This window comes from Ursus arctos, unplaced genomic scaffold (genome assembly GCF_023065955.2).
Source record: "Ursus arctos isolate Adak ecotype North America unplaced genomic scaffold, UrsArc2.0 scaffold_26, whole genome shotgun sequence".
In the NCBI taxonomy this organism is placed as follows: domain Eukaryota; kingdom Metazoa; phylum Chordata; class Mammalia; order Carnivora; family Ursidae; genus Ursus; species Ursus arctos.
This window is the reverse complement of record NW_026622941.1, coordinates 37,630,184-37,655,621: the sequence shown is the minus strand read 5'-3', so window position 1 is coordinate 37,655,621 and position 25,438 is coordinate 37,630,184. Positions and strand designations below refer to the sequence as shown.

Sequence of the window (25,438 nt, the reverse complement as noted above, 5' to 3'; positions counted from 1 at the left end):
TATGTTCGTGGGCTGTTGAGGGCTGACCAGGTAGGATTGCTACAGAAGAGGAGGGCCTAGACCTCCTACTTTGCTGAAGGCCTCATCAGAGAAGGGCCTAGAAGAGTACTCGGCCTTGGTCAGTGGCCGTGCATGGAGTGACACAGAAGGTGATCTCAGTAAGACTCAACTTCTCCAATGTCCCATATAGGTTAGGAATATCTCCCCTTCCAGAACGAAGTTAAGATAGGCCCCCAGTAACACCAGGTTATAATTTTAAGATCAGTAAGTGCCAAAGTCATCTTCCCCATAGTATTTTAATCCGAAATGCTTTTGTTTGATAAAATCTATTCTTTATTACTCAACTTTTCAACTTCTTGAAAAACAGAGAAGCATCAGTTGATTTACCCATCCATTCATTTATTTATTCAGCAAATACATCTTGACAAAACAGAACTCACAGTCTCAAGAGGAACCATGCAAACAAGCTATTATACAACGAGAAAGAATGAAGCAATACTCCGTTGGGACAGCCAGATGCTTGAGGACAACGCAGAAGGGAGCACATATTTCTGTCCTCTTCCACACCCTCTCTCTCCTACATCTGAAGAGTAAAAGTTAAATGCTTTCATGGAACTTGGCAGTTTTGTTTTGTTTTGTTTTATTTTAGATTTAGTCTTCTGAAAATTAGGCAGTGGATTAATAATCGTTTCCTGTCCTCCATCTCTTCGGAAGGCAAATAGGAAACCGGGGTTTTGTTGTGGTAGCGACGGAATGAAAGAACACGCAGAAGCTGTTCATTTGTAGAGCGTAGATCGCACAGGACGCAAGGATCAAATAGTCTGCCCTCTTGTCCTAGGGATGAGGAAACAGGCCCAGGGGACCTGAATAAAGTTCTGGGGTGATAATAAGAATTTTTCATGGACAAATGATGCGACTATGATCAGCATTTTCCATTTGAAAAGGGTACGTGGCGTGTGTGACTTAATTAAACTTTTTAAAACAACTCCATGAATCGGTACAACTGTTATCCCCAAATAAGAGATGAGGAAACGGAAGGATAAAGAGGCTAATCATTTGCCTAATTAATGTATAACTAGTAAGTAGTTTTAGCTAGTGGGTGTCAGAGCTGGAATGCAAACCTAGGATATCTGGTTCTAGAAATCAGAAACCAAATGTTTCACTTCACATCTCTGTCTCTTGTATATTTGGAGTTCGTACATACATTTTTGTACATATATTTGTACCTATAAATATATTTAATGTGGTAATTCTCATTAAACATGTCCGGTTTGGGGTGATATGTCTTTTCATTTGATTTTTCCAGATAAAGAAAATACGAAGTTAAGACTGATGTGAATTAGTTTCTAACTCTCAAAGGAATGTCAGAAGGGGTAAAATTTGCTTTTAGAGCACCTTGATATCATTTTCCGAAAGCTGTCATGCTATTGTGTTACCTGGCGATGTCAGATCAATGTCAGTCCCTGTTCAAACACCAGTTGTGCAAAGCACGTCAGAGTAGCTGGTAGCCTGACAGATTTCATCATCACTGTCTCTCTAGGCATCGAAACTAGAGCTGGACACCTAATCATGGCGCCTCTTGACTTAGGAGAAACAAAAAGTAGAGAAAAGATATAAATGATCATTAGGGATAAATCACAGGTAATTTTATTTAATAACTCAGGAACAGTGTTTGTTACAGCATGCAAATCCTAGGGCAGTCTTCACTCACTCACTCAATGCATACAGACATCCTGAGTACCCAGTGTCAGATACTCCGGGGAATGCCAGCAACACAGATAAGAATAACAGAGACTGGCTGCTGAGGGGCCCAAAGTCTAGCGGGGGCCAAATAACGTATTATGATATATTTCTGGAACCCAAATGAGGGCAAGTTTAATCATGGGACAGAATGAGGAGAGCTTTGGAATCCTGTCCACCTGAGTCCAAATTCAAATTCCGCCTCTTGCAAGCCACTTAACTCAGTCTCTGTTTTCTCCTCTGACAAGGTGGGGATAAAAGCATCCTCCCCATGGCGTGGTTGTAAGTACTAAATTCCATGTCCAAAACCTGCTGGTTCTCTTTTTCCCTGCTTCTTTGAACTCCCCACCCCCGCCCCATGTTCCCAGCCTACCAAGAAAAAAGGTAACTGGAATCAGGAAAGGTTTCATTCACTTAAGTGGTGATATGTGAGCTGGGTGTTGAAAGATGAGTAAAAAGTGAAGTTGACAGGTGGAGTCGGTGGCAAGGGCTTCCAGAAAGTGGACATAATACATTCAAAAGCACTAAGGCATGGAAGACCATGGTGTTGGGGAGCTGGGGGGGAAGTGAGCAGTTTAGAATATGGGCTGCATAGACGGCTAGAGTGGATTGACACCACAAATGCCAAGTTTTTGGTGAATATGACTGGTCAGGGGCGTGCCTGTAAGGCCATTTCCAGACCAGAGAGACAGAAGCTGACTTCCTTGGGGCTGGTGTTGAATGTCGACCACACAATGCACAATCTTCTCTCTGAGCTATTCGTGTGCAACATGCAGGCTCTGCTCTCCCTTTTCACCTCCTGGAGGGGACCCCAGAGTCTGGCCTCTGCCATCCCAATATTGGACACAAGACCTGGGTCCTCTGAGATCCTAGATCTAGTGTGATATTTTGTTTTGAGATCCAGTTGCTAGTTGTTTCATCATGTGAAACTGAGGTGGTGAGTGACCTATTCAGCTATCTTTTCCCTAGTACCAGTAAGAAATGGTAGCCCGTTTAGAGAACGTAACACTAAAACTCAACCATAAATACAATTCCTGGTATTATTCAGTTTGTCACATAAATCAAGTTCAAATTCATATAAAATAAAGTCATTATATTGACATTGGAATTCATGCAATTATGATAAAGAGGTAATTGCTTTTAGAGTAATTATTTTAAAAAAACCATAATTTTATGGCTAAGCATGCCATTTAGGGTTGGCTCTATTGTAGGCAGGAAAACAGTTATCAGTCTTAGAAAAGAAAATGCTCAGAAGAAAAGGGAGGTGAGTTGTGGGAGATAACGAATTTGAAGCCAGTGGTTCATGCTCCAGTCTGCCAATTACTGGTTCTGTGTCTTTGGACAAACCATCTAACCTTCCTGAACCTCGGTTTCCTTTCTCATTGAATGGGGAAAATAATAATATTATGGTTACTTATTTTTACTAACAAGTGCCATAATATATGTTAAGGTGCTCTGTGGCCTAAAGCCATTTTACTAATTATAATAATTAATTGGAAAAATAATCCATGTTAAAAGTCTACTATCAAAGAAAAATATTTATACAACGTCTACTAAAATCACTGCCATCAAACTTCTTAACAATAGTCCATAAACCGAGGTTCAAGTAAATAAATTTTAAAAAAAACCTAAAAAAAAAAAGAATTAATTTTGATTCAAAAGACTATATTTGGGGAATGTTTTTCCATATAGAGTTTTCTTTAAAAAAAAAAAAAGATTTTATTTATTTATTTGACAGAGAGAGAGACAGCCAGAGAGAGAGGGAACACAAGCAGGGGGAGTGGGAGAGGAAGAAGCAGGCTTCCCGCTGAGCAGGGATCCCGATGTGGGGCTCGATCCCAGGACTCTGGGATCACGCCCTGAGCCAAAGGCAGACGCTTAACAACTGAGCCACCCAGGCACCCCTCCATATAGAGTTTTCTTAAAAAGAAAAGTATTCATGACAAAACTAACCACCATTCCTAGGCTAATATGATTTTAGAGCAGAGAGCTTTGATATGTTAATATAATTTTGTGTTCATATATGTGTTAATATAATTTTAGAGCAGAGAGCTTCGATCAAGCCAGCTCTGTCAAAATGGTAGTAAATGCTATCTGCTCTGTAAGCTTTTTTCTCAATTGCAAACATTTCATTTTCCTCCAGCACTAGGTAAGTTTTTAGTACCGTCTGAAAAGAACTTAGGTCAGGAAAACAATGTATCAAGAAATGTACTCCATTTTTCAGAAGGAGAAAATGAGTCACTAAGGACTTAGTGATTTGGCCAAGGTCACATAGCTCGTAGGTGGTAGCTCGGAGCTTCAAACTTAAGCTAACCGCTCTAGAGCCAATGAATGATCGGATGATAAATCAAACGTGTTTGACACTGCGGTCCTGCAGGTGTATTCATGTTGCTGGTTAGGGCTGCTTCTCATCGTTTCAAAGACTGGTTTAGAATAGACCTTTGAAGAGTGTCGGGTAGGTTCAACAGAGCAGTCAATGGCTCAAGGTTTGGGTTGTAGCAGGGGAAATAAAGGGTTGTCAGTTGTCTCATACCATCCAGACATGGCTTTGAGCTCTTCTTAAACTCTAATGGACAGTAGCTACAAAAGATGATACACTTGAACTTTGTCCCACATTTCACTGACTCACAGATGAATGCATCTCCTTTTACCTCCACACACACCTGATAGTAACAGTTTATCTAGATGAGTAACCCATTGGACTCCAGCAAATGAGGCAATGAAACACTGTTTTTTATCTTTTCTGTACTAAGATATAGACGCTAAGAATTGATTAATAAGTAGTTCATTAAAAAGTTGTGCAGTTGCCCAATTAACTAGTATCTGTCTTAGAATTGCATGATGTCATCTTCATTTGGTTTTCTCTGGAATGGCTTTTCATTTTAGGAACCTGGGTATCGTCTTTAATAAATGTCAGGTTACGCAGAGAGAAATATACGTCTGTCTTGATCTGTCACTTATCCTTTCAATCCTACCAATTTTGACACTTTAGTAGCTTTATAAAATGCGCTTATGTTTACTGAATAAGAATTAATGGGAAGTGTGATAGTATAAACATAATCTATTTTCAGCAAATTTAAAGGGACTTGGAAATTATTCTGATGTATCCTAATTTCTCAGAATGGAAACTTCTTATTATGACAGACTAAGGAGGTATACCATAACTGATCAGGAGCGGGAAAATCAGCTTTCATGAAACAAGTATTTTTTATTTTTTATGTTTTTTAAGGATTTATGTGTTTTAGAGAGGGAGAGAGCAAGAGCACAGGTGCACAAGCAGGGGGAGGAGCAGAGAGAGAGAGAGAATCCTCAAGCAGACTCCCTGCTGAGCTGGGAGCCCTATGTAGGGCTCATCCCAGGACCCTGAGATCACGACCTGAGCTGAATCCAAGAGCCAGCCGCTCAAACGACTGAGCCACCCAGGTGCCCCAAAACAAGTACTTTTTAGATACTGATTTTTTTTTATATTTAGGTTCCCAGTGAAGGTATTTATTGCATCATCCTTCTGTTGAATTTGCATTGTTGGATGGTTTTAGTACAATTTGATGTATATTAATGTTGTTTTTTAAGTGTTCTTGATCATTATACATTATTGGGGTAATTCTTGTCATTATCCTGTTTTTTGATGTGCTAAAGTGTTGCTGGTGTTTTAGTCAATGGGAATTCTAAGTAAGAGAAGATGGTTCTAGGCTTTCATGCTATGATCAAACAGTGACGTTCTGAATACAGTGATATCGGACATGCCAGAATTCAGAAAGCAATTTGTGTTGCCTGGTGAGTTTGCTGAACTGTGGCATCAGTTCTCCATTGGAGAATATTTTTTCCCCAAAGAATGACAAATGAGTATGAAAATACACAGAGGGGCGTGAACACATTTGTTACACAGCACTTCTTTGAAACAAGAATTTTGCTTAACGATATAGTTTTAATGTAAACAGTTTTCCTTAAAATGGTAGGTTAATGCTTTTAATAAACAGAACTAAAATTACAATGCTATTTATTATATCCTAATTCTTTCTCCATATATACTGGGAATTATGCTTAAATTGAAGTCCCAGAAAAAAAAAAATTACCGCAAAGATCCCCACTCATGGTTAAATGCTACCAAGTTATCCCCAACTTCACTGATCAGAAAGTGACTTTAACTGTGAATGACAGGTTTTTCATTTGTACCTCTTCCTCAATTTTTTTTCCCTTTATGTCAGGTTGGTGTTTGATAACCCTAAACCTGGAGGCAGTTTCGAGTCATCTACCTGAAAAACTTTTTTACTGATTTCAAAACTTTTTTACTGATTTCAAAGTGAAGAGCAACACCTATCCCGGGGTATAGGGCAGATTCACCAAATGCAACCTTGACTAATGAAGAAACCTAATTATAAAACCAACAACCAACCAACCAAACAACAAAAACCCCAACTCACACCAAGATCTTCTCTGTTGTCAGGGACCCAGAAAAGAGGGAGCAGGGGCTGGCGGCTCCCAGGCTTCACTCTGGCTGGACAGCTGGACAACTCAGCCCACCTGGGAGGATGCTTTTGTTTACATCTCAGGTTGCCGCCCGACGATTGGTGGCTGGGCTGGAAGGGAGGGTCCGCAGGAAACGCGACACTGGGGATGCTGCCCCCTATCACATGACGGAAATTTCCACTCTTTGGAAAGGCGAAAAGAAAAGAAAGGAGGGTCTCTCAATCCACCCCTTTCCGATACTTCCCCTAGATCCCGATCGGCAGACGTAGAAAAAGACACAGGTGAGTGATACTTTTCTATTTTCTGCTAGGCTTACAGACTTGTCAGTGTGCAAACTTGCGGCTGGATCCCAGCCCGGATTGGTGTTTGTGCGCGCGTGTGCGTGCGCGCACAGGGACACGCACACGTGTGCAGTCTGGTCTCTCAACCGTCTGGGGTTTAGGTTAGGCATTGCGGCTCTTTGTGACTTGTTTGTTGATTGACCCTAATTCTTCTTATGATTTTCCAAAGGATCACGCTTTGGGTGGGTTATTGCAGGCTAATGACGGGATTGACTAGAAATAAAGTAAACCAGGGCATATGAAGTTAAGGGGACTAACTGGAAAGTCTCGTGTGTGACTTGCTTTGCAAGAAAGGTGGCTGTGCCAAGGTAGCCCATTCCCAGGAGGACTACCCGCGCCCCCGGCCCCAGATTCCCTCGGCACTTGGATTTCGTTAGGTGTCCCAGGACCGCCTTCCACAGCCGTGGCCGCGCCACCAGCCACCAGCCTAGCTCGAGTCAGCTTAGGATCAGGGTTGGCAAGTGCTACCCAAGTTGAGGGCTCATGTCCTTAGGGCGGGGACATTGGGTGCTGGACCTAAAATAGACCCGCTGTCCCTGACAGCTGGGCTGCCTGGGCCCGGCCAGCACGGTTTCCCGTGTAGGCGGCTGCAGCCCTGGGAGTCCCCAGAGAGTCTCCTTCAGGAGAGGAGGAAGGCGAGAACTGTACTGGGTCTGGGGGCCGTGGCGGGGCGGTTGGAATACTGAGTCCGAAGTTTCGAGGGAGGCGTCCAGCGCGATGGGACTGGGAAGCTTGGGGCGCACTGGAGAGAAAGCAGGGGAAGTGCAGAAACGCGGAGCGGGAAAGGCAAGTGGAGTTGAGGGGACGGAGAGAGGACTTCGGAGTAGCCCAAGGAGGAGGGAAGAAGGCGAGAAGGGGTAAGAGGCCAGAGTCGGCAAGAGGTTGGGAGGGAAATGGAGAAAAGAGAATGAATGAAGGAAACAGAGAAGGGAGCCCGGACGCAGGGAGCCCCTGGGGGTGAGCTGGGAGTCTGGAGAGAGAAGAGAGGTGAGCGCGGGGACCAGCCCGGCGGGCGCTGGAAGCGGCTCAGGAAGTGGCTCTTCGCAGGCTGGGGCACCGGTGGGCGCTGCGCCCTGGCCGCGGGCTGAGGTGGAGGCGCCGGGACCACAGAATGCGCCCCGGGGGAGCTCCCAGCTCCTCTTAATGATCCAGCAGGGAGAGTGGGGGAGTCCCCCGCCCGTGCCGTGTGCCCCGGGACAGCCCAGGAGATGCGCACCTGCCTTCAGACTTGGTTAGAGGAAAGGGATGAATTAAACTGGGAAGCCCGACCTGGGAGGCTTGGTCACTGGTGTGCCAGGGTGTGTACCGGGCAGTGAGGGGGCAGTAGTTGGGACCTTGAGAGGCTTGGTGAGGACCTGGAGCTCCCGAGCCCCGGTTCTAAGCTCAAGTGTTTAGATACCTGGACCTGGATGCACCTGAGGATGGGGCGGCTCTTGATGTCAATTTCTCCAGACAGAAGTGCATCTCTACCTGTCTCAGGAGCATCTTAGAGGCCAAGAAAAGAGACGTAGGAGTAGCTGCGGCCCTGGAGGTGTAAGCGGACCCTCTCCGTGAGCAGGTCCTATGGACACCTTTTCGATCGGCCCCCTTCCCCCCTCCGCCCCAGGCTCGTGGACCATTGATTATTCTTAAATCTAAATGAATAATACTCTTTCACTTGGTACTTTATCAGGGGCAAAACTGGACAGGTGACTTTTAGGGACCCAAAGCTGACCATTTGGCCTGTTACAGACTAATCCTATGCTAAAAAAGCCAAGACATGATCATATAGCTATAGACTGAATTCTCACAGCCCCAGAGCTAGATTTTTTCAATAAGTGACATTTGAGAAATGCATAGGATGCCAATGGTCATCTTTCAGTTTATCAAATGCTGAGGCCAAGCATAATAAATATAGCCGTTGTGGACTTCTGTGTTAAATGTTTTTCTTCTTTCATGTCAATGTCACTGTTTATTTCCTCAGTGATTTTCACGTGTCGATTCCTCGTTCTTTTCCCTTCTCCTTTGTACTGACTTACTGATATTTTCTATTTCTTAAAACTTAAGCCCTTCTTTGTTTTTTTTTAATTTTTTACATATCCAAAGCAATGATTTCTATTAAAAAGCAAAGGTTTAATGGAGTCTATGACTACTTAGATATATTTGATATATATCAAAATAATATAATTTTTTAAAATGTGCTTCCTGTACCACCTGAAGTCCTCTTGCAAGCCACTACTGCCCTGGTGACATCTTGTAGGAAGGGTAAGGGGTGGGAGTAGGAGAGAGACAAAAGAAAGAAAAGGAGAACTCTCTAAGAGCCAGACTCTTAGCTAAGCCCTTTACAAATGTGAATCCCATTTAATCTTCACACAATCCTCCACGTTATAGGTGTTTGCTATCTCTATTTTACAGAGAAGGAAATTGAAGCCCATAGAAATTAAGGAAAGAGCCAAGGGTCACCCAGCTAGTGAATGACAGTGCTGGCATCAAGCTAAGTCCCTTCTATGCCAGAGTTCCTGCTTCCAATAAAGCCAGTAGAAAGTCAACTAGGAAAACAAAAACTTAAGGAGAAGAGGCTTAGGAAGATGTTACCCAACAGGGTAGGATGAGCTCGATGGGAGAAATGGAACTGCCAAATGTCTTTCGTGTGACTGCTGATCTTCCTCTGGTCTTCCTTCTACTATATTTGTAATGACCTAATTCCATTCATTCATTCCACAAATAATCACTGAGTATCATTATCTTCCAGGAACCCTGTTAGGGAGTTTCTTTTATCCCTGTTTCCCTAACACCTACTACAGTCCTGGGCAAATGCTAGGTGCCCAAGCAATATTTGTTGAATAAATGAAGTAGTCTAGGGGGAGGAAAGAAGAAGCAAGTGAAAAGTCGCACCGTTGAGGGCCTTTTGAGGACCAGGAAAAATTCAGATTTGAGCATGCCACCGCTGAAACTGGCTTAGGAAAGAGGTCATAAAACATGTAAGACTAGGTGATGAAGCAGAAATAAAAGGAAGTGGGAGAGAATTCCCAACAGAGACTAGCCTGAAGGGAGAAAGGAGAAAGTGGGAACCACTCTGGGAATTTAGCAGTTCAGTACCCAGAAGTGGAACTCACAAGGGAGGAGGTTGGGAGGGAGGTGTGGTTTGTGAGGTCCTTGCTCATCCTCTCTGAGAGGGTCCCAAAGCTCTGCCCCACCCTTGAATTTCAGAAGTGAACTGTGCTAACCAGGGACAAAATGACTGAATACAGGAATCAGCAACACTTTTATTATTTTATTCTTCTATTATGCTCCTATAATAGAGAACTATAGTTTTTGAGACTCCTTATATTGTTAGGGTTTTAAACACTGTGCTCAAATGAAAAGATTAGATTTTGTTGTCCTCCGTATGGGAAAATCAAATTATTTTTCTGGTTCTCAAGGGTATATTCTATTTTAACAAAGATATAATTTACACAATCACAAAAAGTATTCCCAAATGCTTTTGTGTATTTTTCTGGTTGGGAGGGGGAGCTGGAGAGGATTTCTCTCCTTATTTTAGTTTTTAGTGGCTTGATTTATTTTAGTGTGTTACAGAAGAGTCCGGAAGGAAAAATGTATTAAAAAAAAACAGATAGGGCATGGAGTGACAGTAACGGTATCAACCTCTTAGCTCCAAAGTAGATGTTTACGCCAGTTAAGATTCTGGCTTTTGATAGCAGACTTGGAAAACTCAACTCCCAGGGTCTCTTGTTTCTTTAGGGATCTTTTACGCCAATCTTTCACCCCAGGCCCAGAGGTCTACATGCCTCTTCACTTCCACGCTTGTAAAATACTCACAAACTGTTACTTGGAAGGGAATTTAAAGGCTAACTGAAATCCACAAATAATCCAAAACCTAATTTCAGTTAATACATTAAATCCTCCACTTTTTAGGCTTATATCCTTGGGCAAGTTTTTTAATCTTTTTGATCCTCAATCTCTTCAGCTACAAAATTGAGATCATAATAGCACCTACCTCATGGGATTGTTATGAGGATTAAATGAGTTAACACATGTAAAGTGCTCAGACTAATGCCTGATTCATAGCGAGCACTCAATGTGGGACAGCCATTACTGTTAATGGTAATACTCTACTACCCAAAGCACTATTTGAAATGTTAACAAATGTCTATACTAGATGTTCTTTGACAGTGTGTTTGCCTCTGTCATAACTAAAATGAAGGAAACAGAAGAGAGGAAATGAAAAAAGGGATAAATAATACGCAGGACAGTCCAGCCCAGAATAACGTCATTCCCTGTATAATAAGATCGAAATGTTCCCTTATTTCCTGTTGGCTATTTGCCCCTATCTCTCCTGATAACTCTAGTGTGTATCCATCATTAAAATGAACATCATCTCCAGTTCCCTTGTTTTCTCTCCTTTTTGCCTCTTTTGGTCACTCTTGTCTTCATGGTTCCTCACACAGTGCCTGGCACAAACAGATACTCATGCATGTTTGTGGAAGGAGGGAAGGAAGGGAGGAAGGGAGGAAGGGAGGAAGGGAGGAAGGAAGGAAGGAAGGAAGGAAGGAAGGAAGGAAGGAAGGAAGGGGAACCGCCTGTGTTTTTTACAATAGTATTTATTCTTCAGGGAAGCATGTTTTCACTGGACTATGAAAGCCCTGTGCAAGTGAATTTATGCATTACTGAAGGTCAATATAAATACTTTTTAATTAAATTGTTGATGCGGTGTGCATTGTTGCACGCAGTGAAGCATGCAGGCTGGGGAATGGGGCGTGTGGAGGTGAATGCCTGCGCCATCATACAGTTGGGCTTCCTGGGTTCGGATCTTGGCTGCTTCCAATTCTGGCTCTCCCACTGTCTCCCTGAGCGACCCCGAGAGAGCTAGTTACTTTCCCTGACTGCTTCATTCTCTTCATCTATAAAATGAGGGAAACATTTCCTACTTCGTAAGAATTTTATGAGGGTAAAATAGAATAATGTATGGCACATGGTGAGCGCTAGGGGTGTTTCTTTAAACGGTTAAAAGAAACCCTGGTTTTCCAATTAGATGTAATACTAATACCTACCTTATAGAATTAGTGTGAGGATACTGCATGGCACGTAACAAACCCTCAAAAATGCTCCTGTTCCAATGTCTAGTATTGCAACTCCTTACTTCTATCTCTCGCAGAGGATTTGGGGCCCTGACTTGGCTTTTCCATTTTTTGGTCCATCGCGAGTCTTACTGATTCTACCTTACATTTCAGGGTAACTTCCTCCCCACCCACCCCGTGTTTGTCCTGTCATTTTGCCTTGCGTCATTCGCGCCTTTTCACACCGCATACTCCTCGGGACAAGGACTTTGCTCTTTGTTTTGGCATAATTTTATACCACTGGGTACACTCACAGTACTATAAAAATGTTAAAAAAAAAAGAAGGAAAGAAAGAAAGAAAGAAAGAAAGAAAGAAAGAAAGAAAGAAAGAAAGAAAAAAAAAGATGTAATCCCGCAAGAGGCCACTTTGGCGGACAGCCGGTCGGGCGGTCGCTGTGTTTGCCGTGTTGGTCCTGGGCGCGCGCGCTGTCCCGCACCAGCTCGGGCGGTGGCCGGGGGCTCCCGGGGGCGCGCGTCCCGCTGCGCCGGCCGAGCGTGCGCGCTGCGCTGGGAGCACGACTGCGTCGCCGCGCTGGGAGGAGGGCGGGCGGCCGCCGCCTGGGGACCCGCACCGCTCACAAGTTTGCCTGCTGACTTCGCTAGAGAAACCAGGCGAGTGAGTGAGATGAGCTCGAAAAGAGGAGAAAGGAATCGAAAAAGGACGGGAGGGGGTGGGCAGCCCATTCTGCTTTAAAGAAGGTTTCCCGCATGCGACGTGGGGCTACACATGCTATGGTCTTATTTTCTGGAATTTCTCCAAATGCAAGGAATGCGGCCCATAGATGCAGAATGTTCTTATAAACTGTCTGATCCGACTGATGTTGAATGTTCAAGGGATCTAACTAAAAGCATTCATGTTTCCAACCCGACTTTTGTGAATGCCTGAAAAGCAATCAAATGGTTCACAGCACTACATAAATGGAGCGATTTTATTACAGTCCTGAGAACACAGTTCATCCCTATATGATTCCTTTTTGGTTTCTGAAGCAATTTTTTAGAAAGAGCACACTTTTAAAAAAGTATCTGACACTTTTTTTTGGCACGTGTCACTGTGCTATATTTAACTATACTTTCTCTACAGAGGAGCCCATGCTATGGTGGACTTACACGTATTTAAACATTTTATTTTGAAGTAATCATACAGTCGCAGGAAGTTGTAAAGGTAGCAGAGAGGCCCCATAGACGTTTGACCCAGTTTCCTCCAATGGTTACATCCGAAGTAATTTTCGTACAAGATCAAAACCGGGAAATTGATGTTGGTACGGGATGTGTGTACAAAATGTATGTATAGTTTTCATGTCATTGTATCACACGCATAGATTCGTGCAGCCACAACCACCACAACCGAGATACCGAACTTGCATCACTCGGAAGTTCTTCCTCGTGCGATTCCTTTACAGCCACGCTCGCCTCCGTCCCCGTTCCCCGGACAACAAGATGTTTTCCGTCTCTATATTTTAATTGTTCTGTGAATGTTACGTAAGCAGAATCATACGATCTGAGATCTTTTTGAGGTTGATTTTTTTTCACTCGGCTAACATTCTTGAGATCCATTCAAGTTGTTGCATCAATAGTTGGGTCCTTTTTATTGCTGCGTAGTATTCAGCTGCCTCACCATATGTATGGTGGGGTTTTTTTCTCAATTGATATATTTGTCTAGAACTTCAGTTGGATACTAAGTGTACTCAGTAAAAGTGTGAGGACAAAATTTGAATGTTTTCAACTTCAAAATGGCATTCGTGTGCGATAGGGCAAACGGATGTGTAAACTGCATTTTAAACAGAGAACACTGGAGGAGTGGAAAGGAGAAAAGGAAGGTGGTGGAGAAAAGTATGTATTGAGACAGTTATGATCTAAAACCTGGCACTTTTTAAGATTTCCACACGAATAGGATAATCTACTCTGTGATTTTTGTCTTTAGTTAGGACAACTCAGAGCTCTTGAAGCTGATTTTGAAAATGCTTCTGCGGTAGGGAATTCCCTGCCAGTCTGTGCTTATTCACATGGTTGATAACTCAGGGGCATGGTTGGAAATGACCGTGAGAGGCCCTCCAGTTTAACACAGAGTCACCAGAGTCAAAATAGCATCTTTAGCCCCAGGGCAACTATCAAGGGTCCTGAGACTGTCAGTGTTCTACTCTTCTGGCCATTCGCCCCACCCACCAGCATCTCCCAAAGTTCACTTAGGTCAGGCTTTAAAAGGAGGATGTGACTCTTCACCTGAACCCCCACAAGCAAGGGGAACCTGGACTCTCCAAAGACTGTAAGGAGCTCAGGGAAATGCAACACTTCTGCACAGTACCTAGAAGAGTTCGGCTCAGTCCCTCCCTTCAGCGAGTGCCTATTGGAGAGTTCTCGCCCCCACTCTGTCCTCCCCAGAGGAGAGCACAAAATAGCCACTACTCTCTGAAAGTATAAATACCCCTTTGCGTTTTTAGAATTTCACACTTTGGGCTTTGAGAGACATATTATTAATTCACAAAACAACAGAACTCTCAGTCTAGAGCCCTGACTAGGTCCAAGTCGAACTGAAGGCATTGCACCAAGTCGCCATTTTAATGATTGCTGTTACCAGACAAATATTCTTTATTCCAAACCCTGCCAGTAGATGAAGGGGAGGGAGGGGATGCTGGTTGGAAAGCCTAAACAGATACGGAACTGTCATACCTGAAATCATTTGTAATTCCTTTTATGGGCAAATCTGCTTTCCTGAATCTTTCAAAATGGAATAGAATCTTTGCACTGTCTGTGTAATTTATTTTATTTTGTGTAAATGTTAGACACCTCACATAGCTTTGCAGGCTGTTCTTGTGGATTATAACTCCTGTATGTGGGACCTGAGGTCCCACAGCGTGTGGTAGGGCAGATAATGTGGCCCTGCAACCTTGAGGGAGTGAACACCTTGCCATAAGTCAGGAAACTGAACAAAAGGCTTGCTGAATTTTGTTTACCTCTCTTATAATATGCTATGTACTTATTTAACTAATGATGACAGTCATTCCAAGAATGTGATATGAAATGCAGACACAGGCTGTGGGTCCCACCATCACAGGCTTTGTATTTTTCTTGAGGAGTGACTGGGGGGAGTTGTTTGTTTCTTTTCTCTTTTTTTAAAGATTGTATTTGTTTTACTGGAGAGAGAGGGCCTGAGTGGTGGGCAGGGGCAGAGGGAAAGGGAGAAGCAGACTCCCTGCTGAGCGGGAAGCCCAATGCGAGGCTCAATCCCAGGATCCCCAGATCATGACCTGAGCCAAAGGCAGACGCTTAACTGACTGAGCCACATGGGCGCGCCTTAAACTTTTTCTTTAAAAAGAAAAAAGTAGAGCTTTTCTGAAAGAAAAATAAAATAGGAATGCTTCCTGTACTATATCAATGTAGACAAAAACCAAACAGCTGTACGATTACTTTCAAACAACTTTGTAATACTGTAGCAGAAGCCGCCCTTTGAAGGATGACACCAAATATAACGCTTTACATTATTCTTTATACCAGAATTCCACAAAGTTCAAGCTCCTTAACCTGGCAGTCAAGGTCAGCCTTAGCCAGACTCTACACCACCATCCTATGTGAGCTGGAGTAGACCCTAGTTGTTTTGGTAATACTGGGGCCAAACTTCTGATCCCATTTCTCTTGCCTGGAACCACCCTCCTCTCTCTGGAGTCATACCATTCTTTCTCCATGAAACCTGTTCCATTTGCCCCAGCACCCGCGCTGAGCTCTCCAGCTCAGTGCCATGTCTTGAAGACAGGGATCCTGTTATGAACAATGTCCAATGAAAAGTAGGTACCCAGTGGTGATGGACTGTTGTTAGGAGCTGGGCTCTGCAGTTAGATGTGGGGCTGTGAGCCCTGGCTCACTCACCTGTTCACCAGCTTTGATCTTTGGGTAAATTACTCAATCTTCTTGAGCACCAGTTGCTTCGCTTGTAAAACGGGGCTAATAATATTACCTATCCCAAAGGTGTGGGTGCTACTGATTCGATACATGTGATGTGCTTAGCATTGGGTTGACTGTCATGAATATGATTATTACTAATGTGAACATAAAAAAATGAAATTTCAGACTTTCCAAAAATTAACAGGCTTACGGTCTGAGTGGTGGATGTAGGCTAGAAAACTTGATTCTTCAGGCTTCTCTGTGTCTCTCAACCGTAACTGCTGTTATAAGAAGGGACAGGGTCCCTCGATGTCTATCAACCAGGGAGATGATCTCTAATCCCACCCACTAAGATGGGACACAAACAGATTGAAGCAGAAAGATTCTTTCCTTCTTAGCTCTAACAAAAATATGTGTGGCTTGGCACGTATTTTATTTTTGCTAAGAAGTAATCAAATGATGAATAAATTTCTATGAGGAAGGGAACAAAATCCTAGATATTGGCTTCAAAGAGTAATTAAAATAGTCTCATGATGAGTCATCTATCCTTGAAGCTATTAGAAATACAATGTGTAGCCTTAGAGAAGTGAAAAGTTCAATAAATTACCTGGTGGTTTGATCTGCGTAATACCAAGTTAGTAGGTTTTCTGATATTCCCCTACAAATTGGTTGATATTTCACTGAAGCATAGCTTCAGTCCAGTCAAGGGCATAACCATTAGTGCTCTCTTGCTTATACTGATGTCTAAACAAACCCTTTATGTGTTTTGAATTACAGATCTAAAAATTATGTGTTTAGACCATGGCATGCGATTACAAACAGAATAGCAGTGCTTTAAATAAATTGCAAAATAGATTGGATTTGGGTTAGAGGGGCAGGAAGTCATGTATAGATTCTGATTTTATCCTATTCCTGGGGCCATACCTTAAATAATTACTCTTTGTCAAGTGATTGGACCTCTATGCGTATAAGTATTTCAAAATAATAACCCCCCCAACCTCGAAGATGTGCTCAAAAATTCGCTGAGGTACACATACGCACATGGATATTCATAAATTTCACAGACACAGAAGAGAAAAATTCTGCTCAAAAGTCTCATTTGTCTAGCTAAGGATTTAGAAAAACTCTGTTACATAATTAAAGAGTGCAGTGTTCCGGTTAAGAGGAAATGATACCTGCCATGCATTGTCAATTTGCAAAAAATTAGAATACGCAAGATCCATTTTAAAATCAGAATTTTATTGAATATGATTTAATGTTTTAGTGTGCCTTAGGCTTCCCCTATTGTTAACTTCATTTATCATGGCAAAACCCAAAAATGCTAGGTAATAGAAATTTCTGGTTGGTTGAAAGAATTTATAGTATCCTCCTTCTGCTTTCAAACTTTTGGGGTGGATATCAAGAAAAATACATGTAGAAGTTCTAAACTAGGAAACTTAAACCTTCTTAATATGGAAAATTTCTAATGTATTCCAGAGTTGCTTGTAGTACAACTGTCTTCACAAAACTTCAACAACTATTGATACTTGTCTGTTATATTTCAACCATACCCATACCTTTCCTCCTGCTACCCTTACCACAACCATCACTACATTATTTCCAAGTGAATCCAAGTCATCATATAATTTGATCCATACATCATTCAATATGTATCTCACAAAGATAAGTCTTTAAGAATAACCGAATTATCACACCTTAAATGAACAATTTTCTTAATATTATCAAATATCCAGGCAGTGTTCAAATATATCTGATTGTCTCAAATGGGGTTCACACACTCATTTGTTGATATGGATTCAAAGAGACTTAAGAAACATAAGTTCAACCAAGCCTCATCTCTCTTATTCTCCCTTGCAATTTATTGGATGGTGAAACCAAGTCATTTATCCTATAAAATTTCCCATATTCTGAATTTTTCAAACTTTTCAAACTTTTAAAAACTTTTAAAACTTTTAAAATGTCATCCTCAAGCTTCAGTAAGCTATCTTCTTAAAATCTAACCCTTATAACATTTCTTCTCTTTTGAAGAAAAATTATACCTTGTCATTCCCTTCCTGTTTCCTTGAGGATCTTCCAACCTACAGTTTGCTCAATTTTGTCCAAATATCCTTCCTTTTAATACTTATGATTTACCTCACATTCTTCCTGATAGAACCTGGCTAACCTGGGATGCCCTTCGGTCAGGTTTCAAAATGTGTGCTGGCCTCCTCCCCTAGGTGCTTACTCAGCTTTCTCTAAATTGTCTCGAGACATCACCAGTAAACAGTACTTTGCTTTGATTTTCAAAATTGTGCCACATGACTATTTTTTAAAAAGTACTTTTTGATTACTGACATACACAAATATATTTACTAGGAAATTATATACTTGGGATTAGCTTTAAAATAATGAGGGAGGGGGAGGGGTGGTTTGGATGTCCTAAGATTGGCCAGGGTCCATAATTGTTCAAGCTAAAGAATGCATCCGTGAGGTTTCACCATATTATATCTCCATTTGTATACGTTTGAAATTTTCCATAGTAAGAAATAGAAACGAAATATCGTATATCACCTAAGCTAAATAACGAAATATTTCATTTTAGGGGCCGATGTCACACCTTTGCTAAAGATCATCAGAAAATCGTGCCTAAGGAACAATTCACTCGCTTTTCCCATTCCACTCGCTGGTTTGCCCCCAAACAAGTCAGTTTTAAAGTAAAATAAAATCATCATACCGATAATATTTAAATAAAAGGGGGTTTGGAATGATTGAAAATAGGACTCAGGTAGAGGGGCTCTATAGGTTTGTGATTCCTCTAAGCTGCCCTTCTTAAGATGCTGGCAGGATTCAGACTTGCCCTGTACTCCACTAACTGTGACACAAGACTCCCAGAAGAGAAGTGACCCAGACTATTTGATTATCCCATAAGAAAAAGATTCTAGAATAGATTATGAAGGTTATTCTTACTAGCTGGCCCTGCTACTATGCCAGAAGAACGTGCAGGTCCTGTCTCCCAAGGGGAAAGTCAAACAGACCTTTTCAGAGACCTATCAGCTTTTAACCTTAGTCCGATTGCTCTTTGTTCTGTTCAACTGTTGAAAAGATAAGAGAATTTAACACCGTAATGCTTGCATTAGCCATATATACTAGGGAATGCTTTTTAACGGACATTCGGCCTTTATTAATAATTTTCTATTGTTTCATTAGTATCATATTTAAATAATTTATAATGGTAATTTTTACCTGTAATCAGCCATGCAACTGCAAAACTCCTCGCACCTACGGACCTGCTTCATGACATCTTTTCTAAAATCAACATGAATTTAAGACCATGCAGTACATACAAAGTCCTAGTCAGTCCAGTTGAGGGGAAATTAATAATTAAGGGGAAACGAGTAAGATCAGAGGCTGAAAAGGGAAAGGAAAGAAAAGTGGATGCATTGTAAGAAGAAATGCTTTTGTGTGAAGGCTTGGAACAACTAACTGGAGCATAAGCTTGGGGTCAGGCCTGTTGGGTTCTCGCTTCAAGGGGAGGGAGCACCAAGCAGTTTGTGCCTTATGATGTAGTTTTCACGTCCCAGGTTTAAAACATCTGCTTTGAGAGACAGAGGAATAGGCTTGGGAAATATCTACTCATCTAGGCCTAGTAGGTTAATGAAGGCTTCTAGAAGTTTCTGCATCTCCAGCATCTGTGTTCATGCTGTTTCTGGGCCCACACTGGGAGCTAGCAAGCAGGAGACAATGCCTCTAATCCGTAAGATCAAAAAGGCATTAGACATTTTATTGGAATAAGGTCATACGCTACAAATGTGCCCTGTTAGATGTATATTTATATACAACAAAGCAGTATGAGTTTGAAGTTGTTGGAACTCTGGGAGAGACTCTAAAGACACTTTCATGAGCAAAAGGTGAGAAATCCAAATTTAATTGTCTTTATTATTACCAATTTAAAATATGTAATAACATCATTGGTGATATTTTTACTTTTAGGAGTGTAAAAATATTTCACAGATTCACACAGGCTTGGCCCCAACCCCACAAACTGTATCTTCTCTGTAAGCTCTGTAGCTATTAAGTTACCCACCTTGGGATTCTCCTGTCACAGACTTTAAGAATTTGATCCTCTCAACTGGTGAGAGGTTATTCTATATGCAGATCTCCCAATTCCTCTGAGCTGTTACTTCCTACATAGTCACTTTTTTTTTTAAAGATTTTATTTATTTATGTGACAGAGAGACAGCCAGCGAGAGAGGGAACACAAGCAGGGGGGGAGTGGGAGAGGAAGAAGCAGGCTCATAGCGGAAGAGCCTGATGTGGGGCTCGATCCCATAACGCCGGGATCACGCCCTGAGCCGAAGGCAGACGCTTAACCGCTGTGCCACCCAGGTGCCCCACCTACATGGTCACTTTTTAAGAAAATTTTAATCAGAATTGAAATAAAAACCAATTCATGCCCCTTTATAATTCTTTCAGTAAAGTGATTATGTATGTGTATGTTTCTTAGTTTGTAGATTTGTAGACATTTTAAGTATTGCAAAAAAAAAAATTAGAAAAACAATTCAATAGCCCATGTGAGTACATTTTTATTACTCCTTTATTCCCCACCAAAATTAATTGAGAAAAATAAATTAGGGCAGTACACTTTTGAATAGGGAAAGTAAGGAAATAGTCAGGGATGATGGACTTCAAATTCCATGGGATTTGGTCACCAAATACCCTAACCGAGGCCACAGAATACCCGGTCATCTGCCCATCTGCCATATAAAGTATAAATAATATTCTCACAATAAAAAAGGAAGAACTGTTTCACCTTTGCTCCTTAGAAATTGGTATAGAGTGTTTGGGGTTCTTTTTGGATTCTTCAGGGCTCACTTTTAACAAATAGGCTTCAACCATATATAGAAAATATCAAAGTAAAAATAAGGCATATTTATATATCGTGTTTTTAATAAAATGAGAGTCATTAACTCCTAACATTCTAACATTGCTAGCATCGTGTCTTCTCTGCCAGAGTCACTATTATGCACATCGAACATATTTTTGAATGTTCCTTTAATAAAAAAAAAATGCTCCTTATCTTAGGAACACATATATGCTTTGTGTTGCAGTGGTTGCCATGGCAAGTCTGTATATTTTATTAAATACCAGACCAGAGTAAACAGACATTGCAGCAGACATAGGTTGTGCTGGAGGCATTGAGACTTTGTCAGCATTTCTGTTATAAATATCTATTTTCTCAGGGTTTCCTACATGTGAAATGTTAACTCCGTAGCAAGTTCACACAAGACAACGGATGCTAATGCCCACGTGGCTGAATGTTTCAAGGGGCCCTAAAACAGGAAGTAAAAGGAAGCCACTTCTCCTGGAGATCTGTGAATATTATAAATAACAAAAGTTTGGACACCATTCCCGAAATGTTTACCAGTAGGCCTAGAAATTAGACTTGCCATTTGGTTTTCAGCCAAGAATACAGACTAAAATTTTTGAATTGTGGTTTGGCTGATATATGGTAGTTATTCTTCTAAATCAAAAATTATCTGCTCAAGAGTAGATTCTCATAGAAGCACCTGGATGGCTCAGCTGGTTAAGTATCTGCCTTCAGCCCAGGTCAAGATCTCAGGGTCCTGGGATCGAGTCCCACATCGGGCTCTCGGCTCAGTGGGGAGTCTGCTTCTTCCTCTGCTGTTCTCTGCTGCTTGTTCTGTCTCTCCCTCTCTGTCAAATAAATAAATAAAATCTTTAAAAAAAAAAGTAGGTTCTCATAAAAATTTTAAGTACCTAGGCTATTTTATGTGATTCACGGATTTAAAAATATACAACCAGCAACAACAATAAATAATATTTATTTAGCTCTGACTCTATCCCAGGACCTATTCTAAGCTTTTTACATGTTATTATCTTGCTTGCAGAAAAGTAAATAAGAATACACATGCCTTCTTTAATAAGTTACTGTTCTGTGCAAAAATAAGGAAGGAAGGAACTAAAAAATAAAAAGAAGTCTTAATTTACCCATCTACTTAAGACATAAAGTAAGGACCATCTCCATAGGATTCATAGAGCTATCAAGAGCGAGACAGGCCCTCTAACTCCTAAGAGCCCGTCAAAAATTCTTTTCTGTCCAAATCTGGTCAATACAGGCATACTATCTTATGTATCAATTGTGACAATTATTCTCAACTGATTTCAGTGACCACAACACTGAATAACTAATTGTGATAAGGTGAGATAACGCGATGCTTTAAAAGAAAATCATTTCTTAAACATTTTAGGTGAAAACTCACATGCCACAAAGCCAGGTGATCTCATCTATTTCTGCTATTTTCTTACTAAAAATGAATCTGTTTATACACCTAAATAGTCATCTTGGGTATAGCTAAACACTTATGATAATGTATATAATAAAAACTGAGTGCCTTTATTTGCTGAAAGCCCAGGAAAAAGAATGAACAGAGCCCCCGGTTTTTCACTCCAGCTGGAATGATTTAGCTTATTGAGGTCATCATAAGGAGATTTCTCTAAGACATTTGAAAATGTGTTTCATCTTTTTGCCACATATTTCTCAATCCTTGTATCAGTGTAATAAAAATAAGCTGTATTGGATAGTTAAGAAATATTTAAATAATGTTTCTTGTGATCCAAAACAGGACTAGAACACACCGAGTAAAATCCTAGGGAATCTTCCAGCAACTCACTGTGGCCTCATTTTCTCTCCTTTCACATTGCGGTTCTTGCTCCTTATTGTTTCTTTTCTTAATCTGGCTTTGGTAGTGACAGTGGGGCGTGGGAGTGATAGAAACATTGTTTACTTATCAATTGCCCCAGGAAAACCAGTGGATACATCGGAAAATGACTAACTCGGCGGAATAGCTGTGGTTATCCTACTACCAGATAGCGGGACTGATTTATTTATTTTTTTTAACTAAATTTACCTTATAAAATTTAAAGTGGGTTGTTGAGACCACAACACTTAGTACTCTGGGTAGGTGCCAAGCCTAAAAATATCTAGATTTATGTAATAAATATACTTCAGTATTATTCCGTTTTGGAGGACAACAGGGACTTGTGCACATCAGCATACTCACACTCGTGTGAGAACAGCTCAGTATGTCAGCAATTGGAAGACCAACTGTTGAAAAGGGGAAGAGGTGGAAAGAAAATGAAATACTAGAGTGCATCACCAGCTTCTATCAGCAGTACATTTATTCACATTTATACCCATTCCACCTGATGGGTAAAAAAACTGGCATGTTTCCTAAATAGTGTAAAAATATTTCATAAGAACGCTAAAGATTTTAATCAAGGTTCTTTTTAATTTCTATAAAGTGTTCTGTTGGAAAACACCTGCATGTATGTTTCCTCGTGTCTAAATCGCAAAGAATGAATTGAACTGGAACTAATAAAGTATTTGACAGCACAGTCTTTTAGACTTCAATTCAAATTCTAAGCAGTTGTATCCAAGTTAACTTTGAATTAATGAGAAGTAGCATCTATGCCTGCTTGTAAGATTTTTTTGTATATAAGAGATGTAAAGATGGACGTTAGGGGTTCTGTTCGATCAAGAAACTGCCTCAGAGAGCCAGTCATCCATTCGTGCTGCCCTCTCATCCATGCACAGATTGATAATGATGAAAAGGGTCATGCAAGTGAATTAAGTGACAATGATTAAACCAAAACTAGGACTGGCCAAGTTGAGAGTTAGCACTAAAATGCCCAGCAATCTTAAATCTTAGAGTGTAAGCAAAACGTAGGGCAGTTACTTTGGCATTTGGAAAGTGTGTTCTTGGTATATCTTTGGGTCTTCATGTTTTGTCAGTCTCACCAAAAAGAAAATAACCCAAAGCAAAGCCAAACCACCCCCCACCCCGAAATCTACAAGTATATTTACATGTTTAAACACTGGCTCCAGGACAGGTTCAGGGATAAATATGTACCATGGTGCTGTTCAGCTTCACAGGTTGGTTAATGTTAAACAAACACGTTGCAAATTGTGTCTTCTTACGAGGTTGTTTTCTGAGATTCCATGGGTCAGGGTCAAAACCTGCCGTTTTCTAGCTTTTGTACAGTGCTAATCAATAGTTTAACAAATGGAATAACGGTCTAATTAAACAGTGACAATACGCTTCCAAAGCAACTGTGCTGAAACTATTTCACGATCAGTTTTGCTAATATCATATCATCCTTATAAACGAACAGCAAAAAAACCAACCCCCCCCCACAAAAACCCCACATACACCCTTTACGTTTATAATGGTTAAATATATCCATTATCTCAGTTACACCTCACAGTAACCTGGTATAATGGCTTTTGTTAGACTAGTTTTAAACAGAAAATTGAGTTCCAGAATATTTACATAACTTTACTTATTCAAGAAAGGTATATTCAGTAGGTACCATGCTAGGTTTTGAAGTTAGAGATAATCCTTTAAATATACAAATACTCGCATAACGTTTACTATGTGCCACTCTTCTAATTTCTCTACAAATATTAACTTCGTTATTCCTCAGAACAGCAGTGTGACGTGGGTACTGTTATTACCTCCTTTTTGCAGATGAAGAGCCTGACTGCAGAAAAGGCAAACAGCTTGCCCCAAGTTGGACAGTTAATAAAGGAGGAATCGCATTTAAGTCTAGGCATTCGAGCCCCACAATCTATACTAGTTGACCTTGTGCTGTGCTGAGTAAGGCACAGCATCTGCTCCCAAGGACTTCAAAGCCTAAAAGGACAGATGTGTAGACGAATGTGTCCGTACAGCGTCCGTACAGTTTGTAGGAAGTGCGGAGAGAGGATTAACTCTAACTTTTCTAAAGGCTCTCAGCGGGCAGGCAGCAGAACGAGAATCAGATTCGAATCAAGTGAATTTGAACTCCAGAGTCAATGTGTTCTCCATCTCATAGGGCAGGCCTGTATTTGGTGCGTGTTCCGAACGACACTGAGAAACAATGCACTTAGAGGAACACAGCCTATGAACCAAAGGATAAAGGCTGGGCCTCTTTGAATAGGAAAAGCGAAGCACTGTGGTTCCTACCAGATATAGATGTAGGCTGGATATAGGCATACAGATCGGCCTCTCATCCATGGCACACAGAATGCATGCACGCACGATCCATGTAACACATAACATATGGAGATACCAGCAGAACTCTTAGGTATATCAAGTCAGCTGTAAAGCTCCAGTTAGTCTAAGGCTCGTGGTCAATCAGAAAAAAACAGTCAGACGTTCTGCTCAAAAGTAAAAGGAAAGCCTAAAGACATGGAGACAGAAATGAGCATCGTTCTTGGCATAAAATAGTTGTTCAGTGATGACTGGCTGATTGGACTGACTGCTTGATTGACTTACTAAAAACAGGAGAAAGAAAAAAAAGACTAGAGATGATGCATTCTCTGTTTAACCTTTTAACTTTGGTGAAAATTTTGATGAGAATTAGTTAAACTGAAACATGTAGAATCAGGATGTCAACACATCAATTTTATGTCTAACAGGTCTCTCCTGGACAACCATTTTGGTATTTCTTTGAGTACTATGTAAGTGCGGCTACCAACTACTTACATTCTTAAGCTTTATGGTCCTAGCAGTGGCCAAAGGAGCTCCACAGGAAGAAAAAAGTAATTATTTAGCCAGTTTGAACTATAGTTGTGCTTGTAAGTGTGTTCTTGGCACATAGTAGGTCCCCAATAAATGAATGGGTGAATTTCATTTGGTCCTTCCAATTGTCTTGTTATTATTCCAGGAATTACACACTTTATATAAATGAGAAAATGAAGACCCAGAGAGTTTACCAACCTGTTGATAAGGCCCATAGCTAGGAGGGAGGGAGTTAGAACTTGAACCCAAATCTCCCGAAAGGTCAGCCAATATCAAGTGTTAGCATAACAAAGGAACAAGCCATTCAGATCCTTTGAGGGTCGGAAGCCTTCTAGATTAGAAAGAATGAATAGGG

The 25,438-nt window shown here is 41.1% G+C and overlaps 1 protein-coding gene and 1 long non-coding RNA gene across 7 annotated transcripts in view; one reads left to right on the top strand and one right to left on the bottom strand.

Annotated features, from left to right (window-relative positions):
• Positions 1 to 378: 378 nt before the first annotated feature.
• LOC123001249 (uncharacterized) lies at positions 379 to 6,275 on the bottom strand. Of its 2 annotated transcripts, none has more exons than XR_007189434.2 (3): positions 6,162 to 6,275; positions 1,437 to 1,583; positions 379 to 834 (listed from the first exon to the last, which is right to left on the bottom strand). It is a non-coding gene; the product is annotated as an uncharacterized LOC123001249 (long non-coding RNA). The 2 variants fall into 2 exon arrangements; XR_006409890.3 differs by having other exon boundaries at positions 379 to 583.
• A 99-nt stretch (positions 6,276 to 6,374) lies between these two features.
• Positions 6,375 to 25,438, top strand: part of SLC38A4 (solute carrier family 38 member 4) — a 67,729-nt gene continuing 48,665 nt past the window's right edge. For 2 of the 5 annotated variants that reach the window (XM_044385510.3, XM_057318934.1), the window contains exon 1: positions 6,375 to 6,488. The gene's annotated coding sequence lies outside the window, so the exon portion shown is untranslated. Of the gene's footprint in view, positions 6,489 to 12,140; positions 12,261 to 25,438 lie in introns of those variants that run through there. The other 3 variants (XM_048216664.2, XM_057318935.1, XM_048216665.2) reach the window with 3 other exon arrangements.